This window comes from Mytilus galloprovincialis, chromosome 10 (genome assembly GCF_965363235.1).
Source record: "Mytilus galloprovincialis chromosome 10, xbMytGall1.hap1.1, whole genome shotgun sequence".
In the NCBI taxonomy this organism is placed as follows: domain Eukaryota; kingdom Metazoa; phylum Mollusca; class Bivalvia; order Mytilida; family Mytilidae; genus Mytilus; species Mytilus galloprovincialis.
Genome location: NC_134847.1, coordinates 73,043,616 through 73,070,522, shown reverse-complemented (window position 1 = coordinate 73,070,522; position 26,907 = coordinate 73,043,616). Strand labels below are relative to the sequence as shown.

Below are 26,907 nucleotides of genomic sequence, written 5' to 3'. Positions count from 1 at the left end.
TCAGATTCCTGACTTAGGACAGGTGCAAACATTTATGCATGAAACAATAAGACATCCTTTTAAATTCTATATTTCTGAATTGAAAGGTTAAAGAACACTGGTAGTTTCTTTTGTCAAATCATTTCACAGACGATGTACTCTGAAGACGCGGCCATCATGTGGACAGAATTTCGTGTAATAAGTACTCCTGACAGAAATGTCGTCGTGGGTCCAGTTATAGTAAGCATCTATTTGTATCTGATGGAGGACATGAGCCTAAAATATAGCATACAATATATAAAAGTATGGAGAACTACTATATACTCCAATCATTGTAAAACAAATATCATCAAAAATGTAAAAATTGGAAACACTTTTTGAATAATCTTATAAAAATAAAATTCGTGGACCTCAAATATTTTTAAATGACTGCACTTTAACGAACCTTGCAATTGGTTAGAATATAACAGTCGGTTCCCCCCCCCCTTTTATCTTCTTTTTTTCTTCAAATGAATTAACAAGAAACCTCGAGTCAAGACCGTTACCCGTCACCGTATCATATTCATGAACGAAGCAGAAACTGATAGGTCTGTTTAGACCCTTTGTCGGGTTTGTTTTAAAAGCTTGCAGATTATTTTTGGCTTTCATCAAATTTTTTGTCACATTTTTTGTCACCAGCGCACATGATGAAAATTCGGGAAAATTTCTGGTGTTAAAAAAGAAAACTGAATACTCTACTCAGCTAAACTACACAGTTTTTTTTTTTTTTTTTTTTTTTTTTAAGACATATAAACGTTTTATTCCTAAATATTTCCTGTGTACAATTACCTTAGTCGTACAGGATCAGGCTAAGGGTCCCTGTTTACAAATTGAAACCATCTATCCAGGGGAAATAGAAGGCAATAAAAAAAAGTAGTCCACTTGTAACCTTGGATTTACATTTAGTGTAAAAAATATAACCATATAATGTTAGAAGCATCTAACAGTTCTATACTTTAATACAAAATAGTAAGTAAATAAGTATAAGATACCCACATAAAAGATTTGCATTTACTACAATAAACATGATAAGCGAATACTTTTTTATCACTTTTTTTTTATGTTTATATAAATTGATACAATCGATATTCTAATACTATAAACCATGAAAAATGTACTTTGAATCAAGCTATATTATACTATATTAAATGTCTAAATTTTCTTTATTACAGACTCCAATTTTGTCTTATCTATGATATAAACGCCTTTCAAAAGAAGAACAAATTTAAGATTAATTTTCAAGTTTTGTTTCCAGATTTTATAAATATCTTGTGGTGTTTTAGGCGTTTTGTTAAATTTTATTGAATTCCTAATTTTCCATAGTGTCCATTTAAAATATAAGATAATAATGTTTAAAAAATTATCATATTTTAGTTCTCCCGTGTTTTTACCCAATAACACGTCCTTTTCACCAAACGGATTGTTTATTCCTATGTTTGATTTGATCAGTATTTCTTGGAGGTTTTTTAAAATTAACTGTGATGTGCAACAACTGAAAAATAAGTGTTGCAGGGTTTCTATATTATTGTCATTTTGACAAATGTGGCATTTTCCATTTGATAACTTCATTTTTTTTAATCTTTCTTCAGTATATAAAATATTGTGCAATGATCTCCATTGGAATTCTTTTACTTTATTTTCAATTTTCAAATATTTCAATCCCGACCACATATTTTTCCAAGGTATATTTGTTCCAAATATTTCCTCCCACTTAATTTGACATTTTGGAGATACATCTTTATTAAAAACCGTACGAATATAATTGAGTTTTAACTTTGATGGTTTGATTTTTCGGTTGTTTAAGTTAATGATCTCAAGGTCATTTGATATCTTTAATTTACTTTCATAATGCAAATTCTGGTTTCTGCAAGATTTCAAAATTTGCACGAAATTTTTAGGAATTGCCTGTTTTATTTTTGAAAATTCGGAAATACAATTTCGCCGATCAATCAGCTTCCTATAAATTTCATTACAGCTAATGAAATCTGTAGTTTCTGAGTTCCAAATGTCCTGGATAGTTGTGATACCGCTTTTTAAAAAAGAAGAGTAAAACAATGGTTTATTTTTGAAACGAATAGAAGAGTTTCCAAATATCCTCGTATTTAAAATGGCACTTTTATATGGAGGTGAATCAACCTTTTGAATGAATCCTGACCACGTATCTATAATTTTCTGATAAAATTGTGGTAGTTGGTTCATATCTAAACCATTTAAACTTGAACATTTACATACAAAAAAGGCATCATTATATTTTTCGTCAAATTTCTGAAACTACACAGTTTAGGCATCGTTATTACAGGGTAATCAAATTTTGCATAATTCCCTGCTGTGATTAGGCCCGATTTAGGTTTGCATCTATTTTGAATTAAATAGATGGCTTCATATCATTCAAAGCGACTGACACTGCATTCAGAACAACTACTGCCTAACAAAAGTTCCTCCAACATTTAATACCTATAGCAATTTCCCGCCAAAGGATAAGACTTTAATATGCCGAATTTTGACCAACGTAGTGGATAGCACAAGGTCTATGGGTTTGACCTACCCCTTTCGTGTATAACCTTAAAAGGTTTATATACTCATCATATTTTGTATGAAGAAGTAATTTTCCTCAATACAGAAAATGTGACCATTTTGGACATAATCGCATACATCCATCTATTTGAACTCATTGGCAATCAGACAACATCATTCTCCTCATTTGTATATTAAATCCTCTACATTTTATGTCTACATACCAAGTCAGATTACCTGGACCATGTTCGATTCGCTCGTGTATGTAACAATGTTTTAGATTTTAACGAGCGAAATTTATGTATTACTGAAAAATTATTACACCAGGGTTTTCGATATCACAAACTAGTCAAAACATTTACTAAATTTTATCATCGGTATAAAGACATCATTCGTAAATATAGCTCAACATGCAGACTTCTAATACGTTCAGGTATTTCACATCCAATTTTTTATGGAAATATTCTTTATAAAGCACAAAGGTGTCAGTATTCACCTCAGAAACTTACAAAACCTTTGAATAGACTTATTAAGAAGGGATATAATTACGATACTGTTGTCAAGTCATTAAAGATTGCATATTTTGGCGTTAATATTGAGTCACTGATAAGGTCTTTGCATCGGAACTAAACACATTTATTCTAAAAACAGTTGTTGGCATGACACGGGTTATGTTCTTCTCATATATGTTATGATGGTATGATACTAAACCCCTAACGGGAAGGATTGTGCCTGATGTTCATATGATGAAATCATAATCTTTCAGTCAGTTTAATTGAAGTCTGGAGCTGGCATGTCAGTTAACTGCTAGTAGTCTGTTGTTATTTATGTATTATTGTCATTTTATTTATTTTCTTTGGTTACATCTTCTGACATCAGACTCGGACTTCTCTTGAACTGAATTTTAATGTGCGTATTGTTATGCGTTTACTTTTCTACATTGGTTAGAGGTATAGGGGGAGGGTTGAGATCTCACAAACATGTTTAACCCCACCGCTTTTTTGCGCCTGTCCCAAGTCAGGAGCCTCTGGCCTTTGTTAGTCTTGTATTATTTTAATTTTAGTTTCTTGTGTACAATTTGGAAATTAGTATGGCGTTCATTATCACTGGACTAGTATATATTTGTTTAGGGGCCAGCTGAAGGACGCCTCCGGGTGCGGGAATTTCTCGCTACATTGAAGACCTGTTGGTGACCCTCTGCTGTTGTTTTTTATTTGGTCGGGTTGTTGTCTCTTTGACACATTCCCCATTTCCATTCTCAATTTTATCGTTAAGCATAAGTGTATGGTGTTCTTTAAATTAATTAAACTTTATATTCAAGTCTAGAGCAAACGTCTATACTGTCAATGATTGAATGAATTAGGTAGGATGGATAGTAAAACATAACAACTATAAAAATATTATATTTATTTACATCATTATATCTAAAATTTAAAATCTATATCATAAACTCATAGGAGTTTAAAACACCTCTAATCTCTATATACATTGCTAAATAAGATGCATATCTTAAAGTAGGCTTAGTTTGCTTGTAAACAGCCGCTTATTATTCAATCTGTGCGACGCAATTTTTAAATTTTAAAAAATACAAACAATTTTGCCTTATGAATAAATCTACCTATTATACATTAAATCAATACACTATACTGTAAATAAGATACTACAAAGAACGTTTTTTAATGTGCATGGGCACCTCAATACATACATACTTTACAAGTATCGGACTTATATATGACTATGGAACCCCTAACGTTATCGCAACAAAGAACTATCAGTGCAGTACTTAAAGGGACACTAGCTACGAGACAGAATATGTTTTTTTTTTCGTTCAATCACAAATGAAAGTGAAATAGTGAAATTGTAATTCGCTTTTAGCAGCAAGTTTTGTCACAATAAGCTAAGAAACATCGCTGATGATTTATTCACTTTCAAGTGAATAATTTGACCTCATTGAAATCGTATTCATTTGAAGGTCAATTAACCCTTTAGCTAGAGATGTGTTACGCATGAACTAGCCGTGTTCAGCTATTAAAAAAGAAAGAAAATCAACATTAAAGGTGAAACAATGGTAAACCATTTAGTTGACTGTTTCGATCCACAAAAATTCATTCTTATATAGTTAAAATACATATTAACATATGATTTATTCTATAATATGAAATCAAACAGACCAAAAAAAAAAATCCGATTGTACGAGTTCGCTATATCTTTATGTATATGTTTACATCAGGTTATATGACCATATTTAATTAGATAGTCTAACCTGATACACCTCTAATTGGTTCATTCCCTCTATTCCCACTTTTTATAAATCTAGTAAGAAAAGGATAAATTTCATGTGGGAATAGGAGGAAAACTTGTGCAAACAAAGGATTAAACTGTACAAACATTTTTTAATCAAGTGTTAATTGACCAGACTATATTCTATTTTGGAAATTATGCAAAATGAACAATTATGACGTAAATCACCATTCCTCTCAAAAGTGCTTAAGAAAGTTAGAAGTAAATACAATGTTAATCATTTTGTGTCTAGCATCCACAAATATTCACTTGATACAATTGTCCTTGTTCTGATTCTCCCACAGCTCCGGTACATCCAATATACAATTGACCGGTTCTCGTGAAAGAGACTGAAAAAGAATACCTTATTCCTATATCACGCATATTATAATGTGTCATTAGTTGTCCACAGTTATTGAGGATATGAAGGGTATCACTGTTCAATACTGTGACAATCAAATTGTCAGACGGTGTAGTTGCTATCTTCAATGGTTTGAACGGTTTACCGTGAGAATCGATATCAGGATGACCTCTATAGATATGTAGAATATCTCCGTGTTGACTCAGCACAACTACTCTACCACCTTCCGTAAACTCATCCACAACACATATGTTCCCATTATCGGTGCTAGTTATACTCGTAGGGCGTGTGAAAATCGGAATGCTATGTTTGTCGTATTCAAATATAGTTTGATGTTCACCATTTTGTTTCATCACAATGATAACTCGTCTACCATTGGCAGGCCATGCTTTTCCTGAATAAGCTCCCACTATGACTTTGCCATCTTTGGTCGAATGTACGGTATTATGATATAACGGATGTACGGTGTAAATAGATTCCGTAATTTCCCCTGTTTTCCTATTTATTTGTTTTAGTACTGATCCACACGAGGACAGGAGGAGGTCGCCATTTTGTGTAACTGCCATTCCCCGTACGTCAATATCATATTTTGATACTACTGTCAGTCTATGTTCTTCTGGTTTCACTCTCTGTAGTACGTTATTATCACTTATAAATACCGAATTATCGGGGCTAGCTGATAAATAAAACACACACGCAATGTCGGTTTTGAATTGTTTCATGAATCTCATACGGACATCATTTGGAACAACTTGCACCGATCCTACGATATACGGAGATATCTCTGTTGGAAGAAATGAAATTGTACCAAGACCAGTTTCGGCTAAATTGATGGCTTGGGACAGTGTCTCGTATTCAGTTAATACTTGAGTGAAATTGTGCGAATGAATGACAGCTCCTGCATTTAAACTAAGTGTGTGTAAGTTATCTATAACGTTGTCAACTTTGCTAAATTCTTCCTTCTGTAAATCGCTCCATTTTTTACTTACATTCCTTTTTATTTCTTCAGTATATTTGTCTGCTGCATTTTTTATTTTGGCATTTTGAGCCTCGATTTTCTCTATCAAATCCTTGTATTGTCGACTGCTTGCAATATCAACGTGACTCATTTCACGTTTTCTTTTCGTAAGTTCATCAATTTTTTCTTTTGCCTTTTTGTGTTCATTTTTCAATTTTTCCATTTTAATGTTATATCCTTCATTTATTTCTACCAATCCATGACCATTGTGGATTTTCGAAATTCACGTTGTACAAACTGAGATGTCACACGTCAAACAAAACATTACACAAGATTGCCAATCATGCTCTTTACACTTTATGTGTTTTAAATCCATTTCTTCAGGATACTGACCGATTTCCTTTATGTTTATGATTTTATGGTCCTTTGCAGATTGGTACTTTATATGGATGTTGTCCTTGCATATAGTACACATTAGCATGTTGCAATTTAAACATTTCCGGTTGATTTTAGTTTCTTTATCACATAAAATGCATGATACAGGAGCCTGTCCTCGTTTAATATATTGTGATAACGCCATTTCGTATTTAAATTTCAAAATGTCTACCTATTAACCTTGTTAACTCCCCGTGTCAATTCTTGGAAGTTTTCAATACATATTTGAAAACGGACACATACCTGTAGTGTAAAGTTCAATGTCACAAAGATAGTGTAATGAGCTAAATTTAAACTTTAAACCTTCTAAAACAAAAAATTAACCGTCTTCAAACTTGTGTCACTTTTAACGTTTATTAGGTGGTCATGCTTTGTCATTTTGTCAAATAATTTACACATATCAATAGATTATGAATGTTTAAAAAGTAAAATCACAAAAATACTGAACCCCGAGGAAAATTAAAAACGGAAAATCCATGATCAAATGGCAAATTCAAAAGCTCAAACAAATCAAACGAATAGAAAACAACTGTCATATTCCTGACTTGGTACAGGCATTTTATCATGTAGAAAAATTGTGATTGAACCTGGTATTATAGGTAGCTAAACCTCGCAGTTGTATGACAGTCGCATCAAATTCCATTATATTGACACCGATGCGTAAACAAAACAAACAGACATACTGGGTAAAAATTTAAAAAATAGGGGTACAGCAGTCAACATTGTGTTATAATCTTAATCACTAAAAAAACAAAACAAATATGTAACAAAGAAGCACAAAATGGCATATAGACCATGCATATTAGCAAAAATTAAAGAAAAAAATACACAAATTTGCCATTTGCCAAATTTGCTAAGCGCTTTTTGATTATACAAGATGCATCTCCCCTAGGGTTGTAGGTTGTTATAAACTTTAATATTATACGTAGGGTCCATGGAGGTATCGGGGGAGGATCCAGAAATTTGAATGTAATTAAAATATTGATTTCTGATTACGTTATACTTCTCATATGTAGTATAACGTAATCAGATATCAATATTATAATTGGATTGCAGAAATTTTAATTAGAAAGGCTATAACTTTGAACACCGGTGGGGTCAAACAAAAAACTAAAAAATAAGCACGTGTTGCTCTATCAAAAGCACATGGTCATTGGTGCTCATGGCTATAAGGACTAAGAGTAAAAAAAAATTGGGTAACATGTCTTCTCGTCTGTCATACAAGTGGGAGGTTAGCTAGCTTTAAACAAGGTTTAATCCACCACTTTCTACATAAGAAAATGCCTGTTTCAAGGTTAGAATATGACGGTTGTTATCGATTCATTTGATTCGTTTGAGCTTTCGATTTTGTAATTTACTTAGGGACTTTCCGTTTAGAATTTTCCCTTTGTTATTTTCCTTTATTTTGGAACTTCCTCGTATAGCACGTTAATAGTATGACTCAGTGTGACAATGGTTTAAACGCATTTCATATTATTATGTATATAGATATAGGAAGGTGTGGCGTTAGTGCCAATGAGAAAACTCTCCATCCAAATAACAATTTATAAAACTTCCAAGAATTGACACGGGAAGTTAACAACGTTAATAGGTAGACATTTTGAAATTTAAACACGAAATGGCGTTATCACAATATATTAAACGAGGACAGGCTCCTGTATCATGCATTTTATGTGATAAAGAAACTAAAATCAACTGGAAATGTTTAAATTGCAACATGCTAATGTGTACTATATGCAAGGACAACATCCATATAAAGTACCAATCTGCAAAGGACCATAAAATCATAAACATAAAGGAAATCGGTCAGTATCCTGAAGAAATGGATTTAAAACACATAAAGTGTAAAGAGCATGATTGGCAATCTTGTGTAATGTTTTGTTTGACGTGTGACATCTCAGTTTGTACAACGTGTATTTCGAAAATCCACAATGGTCATGGATTAATAGAAATAAATGAAGGATATAACATTAAAATGGAAAAATTGAAAAATGAACACAAAAAGGCAAAAGAACAAATTGATGAACTTACGAAAAGAAAACGTGAAATGAGTCACGTTGATATTGCAAGCAGTCGACAATACAAGGATTTGATAGAGAAAATCGAGGCTCAAAATGCCAAAATAAAAAATGCAGCAGACAAATATACTGAAGAAATAAAAAGGGATGTAAGTAAAAAATTGAGCGATTTACAGAAGGAAGAATTTAGCAAAACGTTATAGATAACTTACACACAGTTAGTTTAAATGCAGGAGCTGTCATTCATTCGCACAATTTCACTCAAGTATTAACTGAATACGAGACACTGTCCCAAGCCCTCAATTTAGCCGAAACTGGTCTTGGTACCATTTCATTTCATATCCAACAGAGATATCTCCGTATATCGTAGGATCGGTGCAAGTTGTTCCAAATGATGTCCGTATGAGATTCATGAAACAATTCAAAACCGACATTGCGTGTGTGTTTTATTTATCAGCTAGCCCCGATAATTCGGTATATATAAGTGATAATAACGTATTACAGAGAGTGAAACCAGAAGAACATAAACTGACAGTAGTATCATCTATATTTTCAAAGATTGGTAATAATCATATGTTTGTAGCATTGAAATAAAAAAAAAATGAATATGTACGTTAAATGATTCCAATTGAGGAAATTTATACCCAATTGGATATCCTTTCCTATTCAAGCCAACATAGTTTATTGTAGTTTAAAACTTGTTAATTCAGTTTGAATATTCTAGCTAAGGAGAGAAACCCCCAAGGGAATGAGTATTATCTTTTACATCACAAAAAAGTCGGTGTGGCGACACAAAAAAACCCGGTTCTACCCGTTTCCGAATTGTTTATTTGTGTTCGTACTCACCCAATATGCATGTAACATTTGATATTGACTGTTAATAAAGCTACTATATAAATAACACATAGCTGCGAGGGTGATAGAGCAGATTGTTACCCGAGAAAACATTGTCAACCGCGGCGAAGCTGGATGATTTTGACCATGGGCTGATAAGGGGTCTGATATGAAAAATGACATGTTATGTTCTTTTTATCATATACTTCAACAGAACATATACAGACAAAAACTATTTTTAAAACTTTTTGTTGTTCTAATGTTTGTTTTGCATTTTTTACTAATATATTTTCCTGATTCCTTATATTATTTTTTGTATCCAACTTTGTTATGTTTTACACAAAGAAACGTACCAGTGAGGTATATTTTCTGGAATTTGCCGAATGACGTCGGAATGTCGTCCGATAACGTTACAGCAAAGCATGCGATAATAACCGGAAGCAGTTGATATGAAACGGAAGCAGTTGATATAAACCGGAAGCAGTTGATAACAAAAGTCTTATCCCCGGCTTAGTATATATCTAGGATTTTGATTGGTTAACGCACGTCGTTACAAAACCCATAGCCCCTTGGTGTTGCTAACCCATATCCCCGGACGTTGCTAACCATTATCCCGGTGAACTTCACCCAAGTTTTCCTTATTCCTTAGTTCCATGATTGCTCCTTGTGAAATATTGAATTCTGTAGATTATCCATGATGTTTGTAATTAAATATTTAATTCATTAACGATTTTGTCCTATTATGCCGAACATTTACACTCATTTCATTAAATGCATCACTTGACTGCCACATTTACAAGTAATGGGACTACTGACCTAGCTATGCAAATGACACACGTTGAAGTCACACCATTTATGACGTAACTCTCACAACATTGAGCGCCAAATTTGACTCAATCCAGTTTCTCTGTCTCCGTATTAAAAACGTCTTATATTTGACTACCTGTAGGGTTCTACCAAAGGTAGTACCATACAACCCGTAAAAAATATGTAAAATTTCCAAATTTCAGTAAAACTTTTTTAGATAATGAAAAAAAACCCGTTGTTTTCACGTTACACAGACACTTTGTACCCGAATTTCCATAAAACTCGCCCGATTCGGACTAAGACCGGGGATAAATTCGTTATCTACGTTCATATCCGTAGATATGGATATTTTAACACCCTTCAGTACCCTGTACACCCTTCGGCTACCTCCCATGGTGTACTGGGGTACTTCAGGGTGTTAAAATAGTTTTATCATGGGGTACAATTATACCATTATTTTCTATAAGTATATGATAAAGTAAATTACTAGTAACATCCTCGTATTAGCCAATCAAGATATGGCATTTTAACATGAAGTATAGTAAAATCAGTTATCATAGATATTGACCGATTTTGATACGGAGTTAGGATCACAAATATATATACACCACATCCAATCTTAAAGTTAATCACTTTTTTATTGTATAATTTTAGGTGCGTTTTGTTAGTCCACTGGTCGAGATTATAAAAACGTGTTAAAATCTCAAATGTGCGTTTCCCAAAAGAGGAACATTGTAAATGGTTGCCGTTGTTCAAATTGAAATGTTATTCAACTATTTGTTGTAGGTCTTTATTGTTTCTTTTGAATTGTTTCAATACATTTGACTTGGACGATTTTAACTTGACAAATTATCTAAACACTAGGTGGCCTTAATATTTTTCTATTTCTGACATTGCACAAAATCATACGTGTCTCATACTGATCACGACAATACTCGAGTCTGGAGGAAAGGGTTTATTTTGTAGTTGTATTTGGCCTTATATAGCTGGGTCAGCTACTTGGTAATGATATAATTTGTGTATTCGCCGTCTAGTAAAAGGATTGCAGTCTTTTTTAGAAACTTGGTACTGGTCATCACTATATTGGGTAAGATAGGCTTAATGTAGATTTTAAATGTTGGTATAGCAGTACAGGGGTGTAGTCTATGTCACTCCATATAAGCCGCTTGCTATTAAACTATACGAAGCTCTTCTAGCTGTCTTTACATTTTCTTCTGCTGTTATAAGTTGTGTTTTGTTGTTTGATATATATTTGTGTGGTTTTTATAAACTGTTGGTATTTCCTATCTATTCATTAGTAGTGTGAAATCATTTTGGGTATTGCTGTCGGTTTGTATAAGTAGTACAATACTTTGCGTAGATTGTAATATGTATGATTCTCTTTCAATGTAGTCATTTGCTATGTTGACTTATGTCTGTGCTTCTATCTGAAAGTAAGAATTGATGGACTAATCATCAGCTGATATGGGTTCTTCAAGCGACATTGATGAGTCTTTTGTAGACGAAACGCGCGTCTGGCGTATATACAAAATTTAGTCCTGGTATCTATGATGAGTTTATTCACTACCATTTATTGTTCCGATAATATGGCCTCTAAATCCAGTATTACACATTTCATTGAGTAAATCATTTACACAAGCTTTGTATAGGTCGGCGTCTTGTTAACTTCTTGCTTTCTGACTGGATTGTGTTTAAGGAATTTCACTTGTCATGTTTGGGATTTTTGTCAGATTTTTGGAATCCTCTGGTTTTTATTCATTTGAATGCCTTAAAAGTATTTGCCCATTGACCCCGATTTTTCTTTTTATAAATCTTTTACATGTATAATGATAAGACATCTGTAAAAGACTTATAACATTTTGATTATTTTTTAATAGTTTATGAGAACTAAAACTTGTCAATGATTAAGCTATGAAAGTCAAGAGAGAATATTTTCCTGCCAAAATTTCAATGGTTAATATTTCGAAAACAAGCACATTGACCTATACATTTTTTTGCTCTTTTGATTTCTTTATTAATCCCCTATCAATATAAACTAGTATTTTGAAAAGGTAATTATTTTGAAACTGAGAAGCGAACTCCCTTAAAGTCATGTTTCCATAAATTTAAAATCTCAACATACTCGTTGTTTACCTGTTCAAAATATGTTTGGTTAAATTGACAATTGTCACTTTGTTCAGCAAGAGTTGGTAAATGCTCCATAAAACCACATGGGAATCCACCATCAGAGTTGTAATTCTGAATATTTACATTTAACTCGTTAATATACGTTCCCTCTGGTATCTTTCGCCCCTCTTTTCTTCACTATTTGTTGTCTAATAAGTTTGATGTATACATTTAAATTATTAATTATACTTCAAACACCATGAATGGGTTGATCGATAACGATTGGTCGGTGTCTCAACTCACTAAAAGCAATCACATGTTTTGCGTAATTACATCTTTTGATGTCTTTGATGTAAAGTCGTCTAATTTGTAATTTTACCGATTCTTTCCAATTCTTGAGTGTAACATTTTGACTACGTTTGACTTTGCATGGCCGGTGATGCATGATGCATAGCAGGTGACTCTTACTCTATAGACGTTCCCGGTTTCGTCCCTTTTGGCGATAGTGCGATTCTCTCAGTTATTGTCCTTTCGAAATCGACTGATGAGATTTGAACATTGATGAACTACTGTAGCTTTAATTTTATAACCTCCGCCTAGATGACCCCGAGTCCTAGTTTCTAAAACAATATCGTTTTAATAAAATAGATTACCATAATTTGAAGACAGCGTAGTTTCAAAATGTGATAAAGACAGTCACAACGTATAACGGAGATAAATTACAATTGCTTATTATTTCCAACATTTCAATATAATTTATAATAATATGATTTCTCAGAAGATTTTTTTTGTATTTTTTATATAAGTAGGAATTGATATTCCAACAGAACACAATTTCGTAAGTCGCCGTAATACATGTTGAGATACGACGGAAATAAAACCTATTGATATGACGTATTTGTTGTTTTTGAAAAATCGGAATAATTGTTTTTTTAATAAAGTACTATAATTTTAATTCATTAAATGTTACTTCAATTGTCTGGCACTCGATCGATACGGCATCTGAAGAGTTGTCAGTCCGCAATTCTATTAATTTATTAGCTTAGTAGTTAGTGCATTGTTACTGACATGATTTATATCATCATTTATTAATATCATTAGGAAAAGCAAGGTTCAAACTCTCTCGGACAAAGCCGTAAATGGAATAGGTTCTTTTCTTAAAGTCGTTGTTTTAAATAAAACATGTTATTTGGCCTTAGACAATTTAAATCTGCATCCGGACGGACCGAAACATAAAGAGTTTTTTCTTATCATACGGACGAGACATAATGTTAAGTGACAACGAATTTGTCGTCTGTGCTCAGATCTTTAAACAGTATAGGACAATACATATATAAAAATTAAAAGAGTGTTCCCAATAAAAAAGTACTGACACACTGTTGACTCTGGTTATACAAAGATTAACATTTCACCGTAACTACTGCTAGAAATAAACTGACCGGTCCTGAAAGTTGAGTTTATATCATATTTTTGTAGATAAACAAAAGGGTTTTACAAAAGTTATTCCTGCTTGAATAAGTCCTCTCCATACATTGTTTACACATAAACTACATGACAGAAAATTAGGGTTGCTAACTCCCTAAGGCAAAGTTGATCAAGATAAATTTAGCCATTCTTCTGAGATGTATTCTGGTCATATGGCTTCTAACTTATTCAGGTATTTATACACCAATGACTTTTAATTTTTTGTTGTTGAGAGTTACTGATGAAGATGAATTCAGAAGAGCGATTCGGCCGCATGTAATTTCTATATAGTGTTACTTTCATTTGCTACAGATGTTTGTTTTTGTAAAGTGTCAATTAAAAGAGGGACGAAAGATATCAGAGGGACAGTATAAATCGAAAATAAACTGACCACGCCATGGTTAAAAATGAAAAAGACAAATAGACAAACAATAAGACACATCACACAACATAGAAAACTAAAGAATAAGCAACACAAACCCATCCAAAAACTAGAGGTGCTCTCAGGTGCTCCGGACGGGTAAGCAGATCCTGCTCCACATGTGGCGCCCGTCGTGTTGCTTATGATAACAAATCCGGTAAATAGTCTAAGATGCCTATTCGGAAAGTTAATATATTTGAAAATCAATCAAGTTTGTTGTTTCTCGGTACAATGGGGAATGTCCACACAGATAAGAATGAATTTAATCTTTACATCGTACTATGACATGACTGTGTGAAAAGGTATTCGAATAGAAGCACCTCCCGACGCAGAACATATATGACAATTCGATATATGTTTATTAAGTATACGCCGATATGCCCAGAGAAACAACAAAGAAAGCCAGCGAAACAGAGAGACTTCTAGGGGATATATTAGATAAGCCAACTATATTAGTGATCAAGTCTGACTTCCAAGTATCAGTGTTGAAGGATATCGAAAATAATTCATCAGATGTTCGACCGATACAGGAATCATTAAATCAGAGATATTGAAGTTAAAAGATGCTATTGGAACTATCAATCATCAGCCTTCAATCGATCAGGTACATACCAGTACACCAGGATGGATAATCGAACTGAATGATTCTAATTTGGAAAAAGTAGCATTCCGTAAACGGTAACAATCATGGAAGATTTAAAGGAAATGTCCAAACGATAGGAAATAAAGTTACTGGAATGCTTTTAAATGAGACAAATATGTAGAAAAATATTCGCATTGGATTTCAAAGGAATCGCCGATTCTTCCTAGAAAGTATCTTATTAAAGAGATAAAAGGAGAAGCAGATGAAGAAACCAAGCTACGTTGGGAATTAGTGATTTCGAGTTTTCAAACTAACATATCTATTATTCAGAGTAAACAAGCTCGCTACAAACAAAAATATATAGCACTAGATTCTGAAATGATGGAGAAGATACGACGCATTTCAACTGGTAACATTACCGAAAAAATGAATGAAATGTAGATAGGCAATATTTCGAAGGAAGAAGAAAAATCCCGAAAAAATTTGGCAAGGTAAGGAAAAATTCCATCCATCGCATACAAAAAGAAACATACCCTACTGTCTAGCCAGGAAAATATGCACAGTAGTTGAGAATGAAGTATTAGGGGATGAACGATTGCAAGAACTCGAAGTATTTCTTGTTGCACAAAAACATCCTTTAAGCCTAATCAAAAGAGGTATTCAAATGGCTAAACAAATCCCTATTACGATCAACAATTGAAAAATCTACCGAAAATTATAAGATACCGTTTGTTGTCACACAGAATATATTTTCTGTAGCGAGGAGAAATTTAGCAATTCTTGGACAAGATTCAAAATTAAGTACCCTTATAAACCAAGAAATGTTGGTACAAGGCAAACAGCAACCTAAGAACTTAAAACGTCTATTGACCCGTGCCAAGTTCGACCCAACCGAAAGGAAAAAACAATTCAAGGTGTTGAAATTCACAGATTCTCTTTGTGGTACGTGTGCATATATATATATAGGTAAAGGTTTTTCTCGTGCTAGCAACATCAGCCGAGATGAACTTTTACAATATAAAGTCAAAAAGGTCAACAGGAGGGTGCCTTTTGTGTTGAATTACCATCCAAAATTTGACAACTTGTCTCACCTTATTCGCGAAAGCTGGAAAGATATCGAAAAACATCCTAAACTATCCAAGATCTTTCCCGAGCCACCTGTACTGGCTTTCCGCAGGCCCAAAAGCCTTAAAGACTTGCTGGTGAGAGCTGAGTTATGCTCTCAAGCAGGCTCTTCGTCAGTGGGCTCTTGTAAGGGTTGTGGAAACAAACGATGTCTGACTTGCAAACAAATACTGGATACCCAGACTTTTAACAGTCACTCCACTGGTACAGAATACACCATATTTTGCAATGTTAATTGCAAGACTACAAATGTTGTGTATCTCCTACAGTGTAAATGTGGTAAACAGTATGTTGGCGAGTCAGAACAGCCGTTTCACAAACGAATGAACGGTCATCGTAGCGACTACCAATGCAAGCCAGACCTCCCTCTTAGTCGACATTTGAGATCCCCTGGCCACACTAAGGCAGATCTCAATCGACTGACCATTACTATCATTGACCACAACTCTGCTTGGTCTAGGGAGGATAGACTTACTCGGGAAAGATTTTGGATAAGAAAATTAACAACTTTGGCACCAAATGGGATAAATGAAAAGATGTAATTCGACACCATGCAGTGCTTCACATCTGGGTTATATTACTTATTATTACAGTCCCCGTTTTTATTTCTTCACCTTACTCATCTCTAAAATATATCTGTTGAATATAACAATCTTAATTGCTTAATTTTTTGAGGGATGTATAAGTACCAAGCCACGTCCAACTATTTTACTTTAGTCAAAATTTGTTATTATTTTTAAACGGCCGTTTGTTTTAAACATCGCAGACTCTAATGTTACTACACTACAGTTGTCAAATCTGAAATATTTAGACCATTCAGTGCTGTTAATTAGAAATAAGACCGTTCAATGCTGTTTATTTGGAATTCTTATTGACGCAATCTTTCTTGTAACATCATAATTATCGACACTGTTAAAGCTTTAGAATTGTGCTAGTTCATATCGCACATTATTATTTTTATTTAAAACATTTATTTGAACTCTCTGATGTAATTAGTCATATAACCTATTTCATATTCAACATATTTTTGCAATGATGCAAGCGTCTTAACTGATGTTCGGTTTGCCTTTTTTATTGTATAAATTTCAAGATTTAGTAAAAGTTTAATCTAAGAAGACTTAAAGATGATTCATTTAACATCAGAATCTGACTGACGAAGGATATCTGTTATCCGAAATATTTATAAATAATTACATTTATAGTTCCTTTTTGTGTTATTGGTGTTGTTATGTACACTTTTTAGGCGTTTATATAATTTATTTTATTGTGTACATGTATCGTTACTTGTAACGATCCAGCGCCCTCGTGGGAAAAATCGTTGACTATTATTCAGACGTTTTATATATATATATATATATATATATATATCGGAAGCGAACTTAAGACAAAATGCGGACAAACGATATATGCCAATACCAACATGACGTGTAAAAGTGAACATTTGATTTACTGCATTGAATACTGCGGCTGCAAAGAAATATACCTCGGACAAACCGGTAATAGTTTAGTGGAAAGAACACGCATTCATCGACAACACATCCGACAGCAGCAATATAGGAAACTCCCTCTTAGCGAACATTTAAGGTAAAGGGCTTTTTAAAATTTTCCCGTTCTATAAAATTAATAAATGTAGAATGTGACATAAGAAGATCCATAAAGGAACAATATTTTATAACCAAATTCAAGCCAAAACTAAATGCGTATTTGGCTTTCAATAGCGTTACAATTGGCTCCATATAAGCCGCTTGCTATCAAAATATACGAAGCTCTTCTAGCTGTCTTTACATTTTCTTCTGCTGTTATAAGTTGTGTTTTGTTGTTTGATATATATATATATATGTGGTTTTTACAAACTGTTGGTATTTCCTTTCTATCCATTAGTAGTGTTAAATCATTGTGGGTATTGCTGTCGGTTTGTATAAGTAGTACAATACTTTGCGTTGATTGTAATATGTATGATTCTCTTTCAATGTAGTCATTTGCTATGTTGACTTATGTCTGTGCTTCTATCTGAAAGTAAGAATTGATGGACTAATCATCAGCTGATATGGGTTCTTCAAGCGACATTGATGAGTCTTTTGTAGACGAAACGCGCGTCTGGCGTATATACAAAATTTAGTCCTGGTATCTAAGATGAGTTTATTCACTACCATTTATTGTTCCAATAATATGGCCTCTAAATCCAGTATTACACATTTCATTGAGTAAATCATTTACACAAGCTTTGTATAGGTCGGCGTCTTGTTAACTTTTTGCTTTCTGACTGGATTGTGTTTAAGGAATTTCGCTTGTCATGTTTGGGATTTTTGTCAGATTTTCGGAATCCTCTGGTTTTTATTCATTTGAATGCCTTAAAAATATTTGCCCATTGACCCCCATTTTTCTTTTTATAAATCTTTTACATGTATAATGATAAGACATCTGTAAAAGACTTATAACATTTTGATTATTTTTTAATAGTTTATGAGAACTAAAACTTGTCAATGATTAAGCTATGAAAGTCAAGAGAGAATATTTTCCCACCAAAATTTCAATGGCTAATATTTCGAAAACAAGCACATTGACCTATACATTTTTTTACTCTTTTGATTTCTTTATTAATCCCCTATCAATATAAACTAGTATTTTGAAAAGGTAATTATTTTGAAACTGAGAAGCGAACTCCCTTAAAGTCATGTTTCCATAAATTTAAAATCTCAACATACTCGTTGTTTACCTGTTCAAAATATGTTTGGTTAAATTGACAATTGTCACTTTGTTCAGCAAGAGTTGGTAAATGCTCCATAAAACCACATGGGAATCCACCATCAGAGTTGTAATTCTGAATATTTACATTTAACTCGTTAATATACGTTCCCTCTGGTATCTTTCGCCCCTCTTTTTTTCACTATTTGCTGTCTAATAAGTTTGATGTATACATTTAAATTATTAATTATACTTCAAACACCATGAATGGGTTGATCGATAACGATTGGTCGGTGTCTCAACTAACTAAAAGCAATCACATGTTTTGCGTAATTACATCTTTTGATGTCTTTAATGTAAAGTCGTCTAATTTGTAATTTTACCGATTCTTTCCAATTCTTGAGTGTAACATTTTGACTACGTTTGACTTTGCATGGCCGGTGATACATGATGCATAGCAGGTGACTCTTACTCTATAGACGTTCCCGGTTTCGTCCCTTTTGGCGATAGTGCGATTCTCTCAGTTATTGTCCTTTCGAAATCGACTGATGAGATTTGAACATTGATGAACTACTGTAGCTTTAATTTTATAACCTCCGCATAGATGACATCGAGTCCTAGTTTCTAAAACAATATCGTTTTAACAAAATAGATTACCATAATTTGACAGCGTAGTTTCAAAATGTGATAAAGACAGTCACAACGTATAACGGAGATAAATTACAATTGCTTATTATTTCCAACATTTCAATATAATTTATAATAATATGATTTCTCAGAAGATTTTTTTTGTATTTTTTATATAAGTAGGAATTGATATTTCAGCAGAACACAATTTCGTAAGTCGCCTTAATACATGTTGAGATACGACGGAAATAAAACCTATTGATATGACGTATTTGTTGTATTTGAAAAATCGGAATAATTGTTTTTTTTAATAAAGTACTATAAATTTAATTCATTAAATGTTACTTCAATTGTCTGGCACTGGATCGATACGGCTTCTGAAGAGTTGTCAGTCCGCAATTCTATTAATTTATTAGCTCAGTAGTTAGTGCATTGTTACTGACATGATTTATATCATCATTTATTAATATCATTAGGAAAAGCAAGGTTCAAACTCTCTCAGACAAAGCCGTAAATGGAATAGGTTCTTTTCTGAAAGTCGTTGTTATAAATGAAAACGTGTTATTTGGCCTTAGACAATTTAAATCTGCATCTGTATTCCTGCTTGAATAAGTCCTCTCCATACATTGTTTACACATAAACTACATGACAGAAAATTAGGGTTGCAAACTCCCTAAGGCAAAGTTGATCAAGATAAATTCAGCCATTCTTCTGAGATGTATTCTGGTCATATGGCTTCTAACTTATTCAGGTATTTATACACCAATGACTTTTAATTTTTTGTTGTTGAGAGTTACTGATGAAGATGAATTCAGAAGAGCGATTCGGCCGCATGTAATTTCTATATAGTGTTACTTTCATTTGCTACAGATGTTTGTTTTTGTAAAGTGTCAATTAAAAGAGGGACGAAAGATACCAGAGGGACAGTCAAACTCATAAATCGAAAATAAACTGACAACACCATGGCTAAAAATGAAAAAGACAAATAGACAAACAATAAGACACATCACACAACATAGAAAACTAAAGAATAAGCAACACAAACCCATCCAAAAACTAGAGGTGCTCTCAGGTGCTCCGGACGGGTAAGCAGATCCTGCTCCACATGTGGCGCCCGTCGTGTTGCTTATGATAACAAATCCGGTAAATAGTCTAAGATGCCTATTCGGAAAGTTAATATATTTGAAAATCAATCAAGTTTGTTGTTTCTCGGTACAATGGGGAATGTCCACACAGATAAGAATGAATTTAATATTTACATCGTATTATGACATGACTGTGTGAAAAGGTATTCGAATAGAAGCACCTCCCGACGCAGAACATATATGACAATTCGATATATGTTTATTAAGTATACGCCGATATGGCCAGAGAAGCAACAAATAAAGCCAGCGAAACAGAGAGACTTCTCGGGGATATATTAGATAAGCCAACTATGTTAGTGATGAAGTCTGACTTCCAAGTATCAGTGTTGAAGGATATCGAAAATAATTCATCAGATGTTCGACCGATACAGGAATCATTAAATCAGAGATATTGAAGTTGAAAGATGCTATTGGAATCGATCAGGTACATACCAGTACACCAGAATGGATAATCGAACTGAATGATTCTAATTTGGAAAAAGTAGCATTCCGTAAACGGTAACAATCATGGAAGATTTAAAGGAAATGTCCAAACGATAGGAAACAAACTTACTGGAATGCTTTTAAATGAGACAAATATGTAGAAAAATATTCGCATTGGATTTCAAAGGAATCGCCGATTCTTCCTAGAAAGTATCTTATTAAAGAGATAAAAGGAGAAGCAGATGAAGAAACCAAGCTACGTTGGGACTTAGCGATTTCGAGTTTTCAAACTAACATATCTATTATTCAGAGTAAACAAGCTCGCTACAAACAAAAATATATAGCACTAGATTCTGGAATGATGGAGAAGATACGACGCATTTCAACTGGTAACATTACCGAAAAAATGAATGAAATGTGGATAGGCAATATTTCTAAGGAAGAAGAAAAATCCCGAAAAATTTGGCAAGGTAAGGAATAATTCCATCCATCGCATACAAAAAGAAACATACCCTACTGTCTAGCCAGGAAAATATGCACAGTAGTTGAGAATGAAGTATTAAGGGATGAACGATTGCAAGAACTCAAAGTATTTCTTGTTGCACAAAAACATCCTTTAAGCTTAATCAAAAGAGGTATTCAAATGGCTAAACAAATCCCTATTACGATCAACAATTGAAAAATCTACCGAAAATTATAAGATACCGTTTGTTGTCACACAGAATATATTTTCTGTAGCGAGGAGAAATTTAGCAATTCTTGGACAAGATTCAAAATTAAGTACCCTTATAAACCAAGAAACGTTGGTACAAGGCAAACAGCAACCTAAGAACTTAAAACGTCTATTGACCCGTGCCAAGTTCGACCCAACCGAAAGGAAAAAAACAATTCAAGGTGTTGAAATGCACAGATTCTCTTTGTGGTACGTGTGCATATATATATATATATATATATATATATATATATATATATATATATATATATATATATATATATATATATATATATATATATATATATATATATATATATCAGAAGCGAACTTAAGACAAAATGCGGACAAACGATATATGCCAATACCAACATGACGTGTAAAAGTGAACATTTGATTTACTGCATTGAATGCTGCGGCTGCAAAGAAATTTACATCGGACAAACCGGTAATAGTTTAGTGGAAAGAACACGCATTCATCGACAACACATCCGACAGCAGCAATATAGGAAAATCCCTCTTAGCGAACATTAAGATCGTTAAGGTAGAGGGCTTTTTAAAATTTTCCCGTTCTATAAAATTAATAAATGTAGAATGTGACATAAGAAGATCCATAAAGGAACAAAATTTTATAACCAAATTCAAGCCAAAACTAAATGCGTATTTGGCTTTCAATAGCGTTACAATTGGCTTTCCATATTTTATTCTAATGCAATTTGGATGTAACAATTTTTTTCATTGGCTAAAAGTTGCCGTCAAATCCTCAGTTGACCAGGCGTAACTAAGGAGGGACCCGCCATTTTGAATTGATGAATCAACAAATGTTCGATTACTACTATATAATCGAAAATAAAACACCTACCTCGAATTCGCCGTTTTAATGTAATTTTATCCGAATTTGAAGCGTACATATAACATAATAACCTCCAGTTTGTGAGTTTTCATTTGTATGACGTCACGTTTAGCCATGACGTCTTTGTGCCAAAATCATTCATGAAGTTTCGCGGATTTGTTTTTATTTAGACAAGTTTTATCGTCTTTTTTCTTTTTGGTAATGCATTAGAATCGGAATAACAGTACTGTTGTTGAAGAGTTGCCACCGTCAATTTTGATTTGACGGTCGCAAATCTCCGTTTTACTGTCTCCGCTATGCGTCGCCAGTAAAACTGCATTTGCGACCGTCAAATCTACAATTGACGGTGGCAACTCTTCAACTACAGTACTGTTATTCCTTAACTTTAGAACGTTTATCTCCCTTTTGTAATTGTTTTATGACGTTACGTACTTCACTACCGCCTTGTAGTTACAATTATTCTCCTTTCACCTGCAGATTGTTGTAAAACATGAAAGTACTTGTGAATATTAAATATTATACTGCTATCAGCTATTTTACTTTCTCTAATTCTTCGTCAATTTTTCCCTTTCAGCACCCATTGTATAAACAAATTTAATCAACGTGTGGGTTGTTTGATCGCAGGTCTTCATTGGTTAAAATCCGATTATGACGTCGAATGTTCTTAATTTGCTTTCCTCTGAATTTTCTATTGTGACGGCATGAAAAAAGGCGACCATGCCTGATGACGTCACATAGAAAGAACACATCTTTCAGATCATTCGAAAAGAAGGAATACGTTTGCCTGCATATTGTTTGAAAATCATTAGAGAAACAGATTCTACCACTGCATCTCGTGTAATACGATATTTATCAACTCTCGACAGTTAAATATGAAATATTTAAAACGCTCGGCGAGCCTCGCGTTTTAAATTTAAAAATTTAACTGTCTCGAGTGGATAGATATCGTATCACACTCGATGCAGTGGTAGAATCTATATATACAGATAAAGCTATACGTATAAACGTTAGCTTTATACGTCAATGACCTCAACTATAAGCCCCGCCTACTGGAACTACTTTATTTCATCGACAACGTCATGTCACAACCATGACAACGTGTAGTAACAATGGTCTAACTTTTATGAATTTAAACTTGTTAAATCCGGAAATATTGGACTTTTTTATTTAGATATATTTATCTATGTTCAAGACTTTTAACAATTCGATATATATAGTTTGAAAGTAAAAAACACAAAAAATCACATCATAAATCGAACATTGTTTCTGTTAGCGCTCTCATCGCATCTCCTGCGGTTCATCAGACATAATTGTTATCGAGATGACCTTTAGGCTTACAATAAGTTCCCCTATATTTTAGGCTTATATCACGTGTACTTACTTCCAATCCCAAAACTGTCGCTGGTTTATGGATATTTTGTATTTCCATCGAAGACAGTGGGTACGCATAACAGGTGGTGTGTTGCTTTGCCACCAATAGTTTCTACAACATAAACACTTTTCCTTTACATTGTATTCATGTCAAGTTAAGTTCTACGAGTCTTGTCGTATAAATCAATGGTTTGAGCTTAGTATCTATACTATTAAACGAGAAGACCTCATTTTGTGTGTCGCTTCTCTTCCTTCCACAATAAATGAATCATCATGCCTCTGTGTTCTTTAGGTAACATGCATAGTCGCATTTGTCATCCATTCTTATGATTATCCAGATTGAGTTATTTTGAGAGAAAAACGACAAAATAGGCGTCCGGATATTGTTTCCGTTATCAGACTGACTTTTAGTCATAGATAAGACTTCCGGTTTTAAACAAGAACAACCAATCGTATGATAGATTAAAAAATGAAAAATAAATAAGCCAATCAGAGCAATCTCCATATCATGGTTTTTAGATCGCAAGAACCAAAACTATTATACCTCCTTAGAGACAATTATGTTTTCACGTTTATCCACCTGTAAACTACGATGAATTATTGTCATCTTAGAAAGTCATACTGATTAAAATACTACAAAAAGGAACAATGTGACAATGATCAAACTTAGTAGCGTCAATCCTGTGATTATGACCCGTGTTTATAGCAAAATCCCAAATACACCGTTTGGTGGTGCGCCTGTCAGGTGCGGAACGTACAGATAAGGTAAAAGGTAACAGTCAGGTGAATATACTATTGGTATCGGTATCGGATTCCACCCGGAACTTGTTAATTATTGGCAATATTAATTATGTGGAAAACAAAAGGGAGTGGTGTAATTTTTAATCAACACCATTGTCCTATGTAAGCTTTATGTAAAGTTGAATTCTTTGATTTGTCGTTTTTACCACTTGACGGCTGATAAATTAGACCTCGTTATTTTAGTATTATATATAGATGTTCTCTATGATATGATCTTTCTAATTTTAATGCCAAATTAGAGATTTTACCCCATTTCACTGTCCACTAAACATAGTAAATGTTGGTGGCGATGTGGCATCCGTATACTATGGACACATTCTTGTTTCCACATGTTATACTTATTGCAATATATATGCAACTGGTATGACCCCTTAGATAGTAAATATTTCAGAGAAAAAAAAATAGACAGAATACAGAGAGTCTCTGTATGTTATAGTAAATAAATTATACGAATACGAAAAGTCTGGAATTAAAATAACTTGAGGTGTAAAGGTAGAGTTTTCAATTTGTTGGCCGGCATGACGTAAAACATTGAACCAAATAATTGAACTTTATTTATAACTATGGCAATGCTGTTGCTTGAAAAATACTCCATTTCAGGCCCTTTTGTTTTCCAAATGATTAATATTACCAATAATAAGTTCAAGGTCGACGGGTTCAAACAGAAAGATTTTGAAAGCAGAGAAAGCTGAGCATCTTATAATCGGCATGACTTTATCAGATGACAATACCAATACTAAAATAGTTATATACTTTAATTAAGTCACGGACCCGCGATATCACGGCTGTGTTCTAGTGTAATGTATTATAGCTGTCATGGAGATGGTATATGTCTTTATCATATGTTTAGTAGTAAATACAGTAGTTTTTCATTTTTGATAAATAGCCTGCTGTTTAATCCATATCGCGCAACTTTGATGACGCATACCCTTTACACACCCCTACCTCAACTAATAGGCCCAAGACCACAATTAATGGCTGAATATAATTCCTTTTAATTAGAGTGTATTTTTCCTTAATTTTTTTTCTTTCCCTTCTTCACTCATTTCTTAGATTTTTTTTGGTGGAATTGAAAGAAGAGAGGTGAAATAAATTTTTGGATGTTGTATTTTAACTGATTTTGATTTGGAATGAGTGATTAGGCCAAGTGCAAAAAGGTAATATTTACAGTTTTCGGAACATCTCTTGACTTGTCAATAGGGGTATGGATGTGTATTGGCTAAATTTGTAAAAGTGATTGGGTCAATCTTTCTGAATTTTGGATATATATTTGAACTAGGACTATACATTACACACACAAAAAATTTGACAAAAGTGCATAGTGCAATTTTTTTAATGATGCAAAAGGTTATAAAGAACTGATAGAGGAATTAATTGTGGTCTGTGGGCAGAACTGAAGGTAACCCAGTGCTATGGGTAAGAAGAAAATAGTTCATATAAAATAATACTCTTCTGTTGAAATATATGATAAAGTGTATAAAACATGGCAAAATCCGTATCACATGATAAAGGCCCTTGGGCTGATATTGGTGTCTCGGGATGATACGACATATGATACGGAATTTGCCATGTATTATTCTGTATGTATTGGGTTTTGAAATAGATATCTATAGTAAAGGATGACAAAATTACTGTTTTCATACGTCACTAATTTTTGTGTTTCTTAATTCATAAATTCTCGAGAATATAAACAATGGCCACAAAACATGTCGTTATGCATACAAATTCTGGTTTAATTTGGAATAACAATAATAATATCGTGATAATGTAATAAAAATTGAATGCTATCTAGAATTTACTACCTCAATGGAATAGCTGTCGTAATGGAAATATAAGTGGTCATTTTCTATCTTTTCCGCACTATGAGTTACATGGTGTCCATGATGGTGATGACGTTTGGTTGTTGTATGATGGTTGGCAGCTGCGGTTGTAGTCACTACACTTGCAGTATATACCTACAGAAATCTCAACTGTTACTGACAAGGACAATGTATTGAGTTGTACATGTATGGACTGATTTTAAAAAAGTTTATAAAGACACATTATGGAAATGTTTCGAGAAGTTACATTCAAACAAAAGCATTGTAAAATTCAAATAGATTTAAAAGTAGTCGAAAATGTTTACCAGTTTTACGAATAATTTTAAGACTGCTCTGAATTTGCATCTAATAGGATAAATCCGAAACAATTTTGTATCCTGGTACCGAGCTCAAGCGCAAAACGTCTGAATTTTTAAACCTTGCAATAACGTGAGTAGTTACATTGCAGTGCAAATCCTAAGTACATTATCCAAACAGACTTTTATTACTCAATTTGTTTAGATATGAGTAAAGTTAACATGTTTTTGGCAAATATGTTTAAAGTGC

General features: G+C 33.4%; 1 long non-coding RNA gene across 1 annotated transcript; it reads right to left on the bottom strand.

Moving 5' to 3' along the window:
• Positions 1-54: 54 nt before the first annotated feature.
• LOC143048336 (uncharacterized) lies at positions 55-26,496 on the bottom strand. The gene is made up of 3 exons (XR_012969793.1): positions 26,344-26,496; positions 23,751-23,852; positions 55-255 (listed from the first exon to the last, which is right to left on the bottom strand). It is a non-coding gene; the product is annotated as an uncharacterized LOC143048336 (long non-coding RNA).
• Positions 26,497-26,907: the final 411 nt, after the last annotated feature.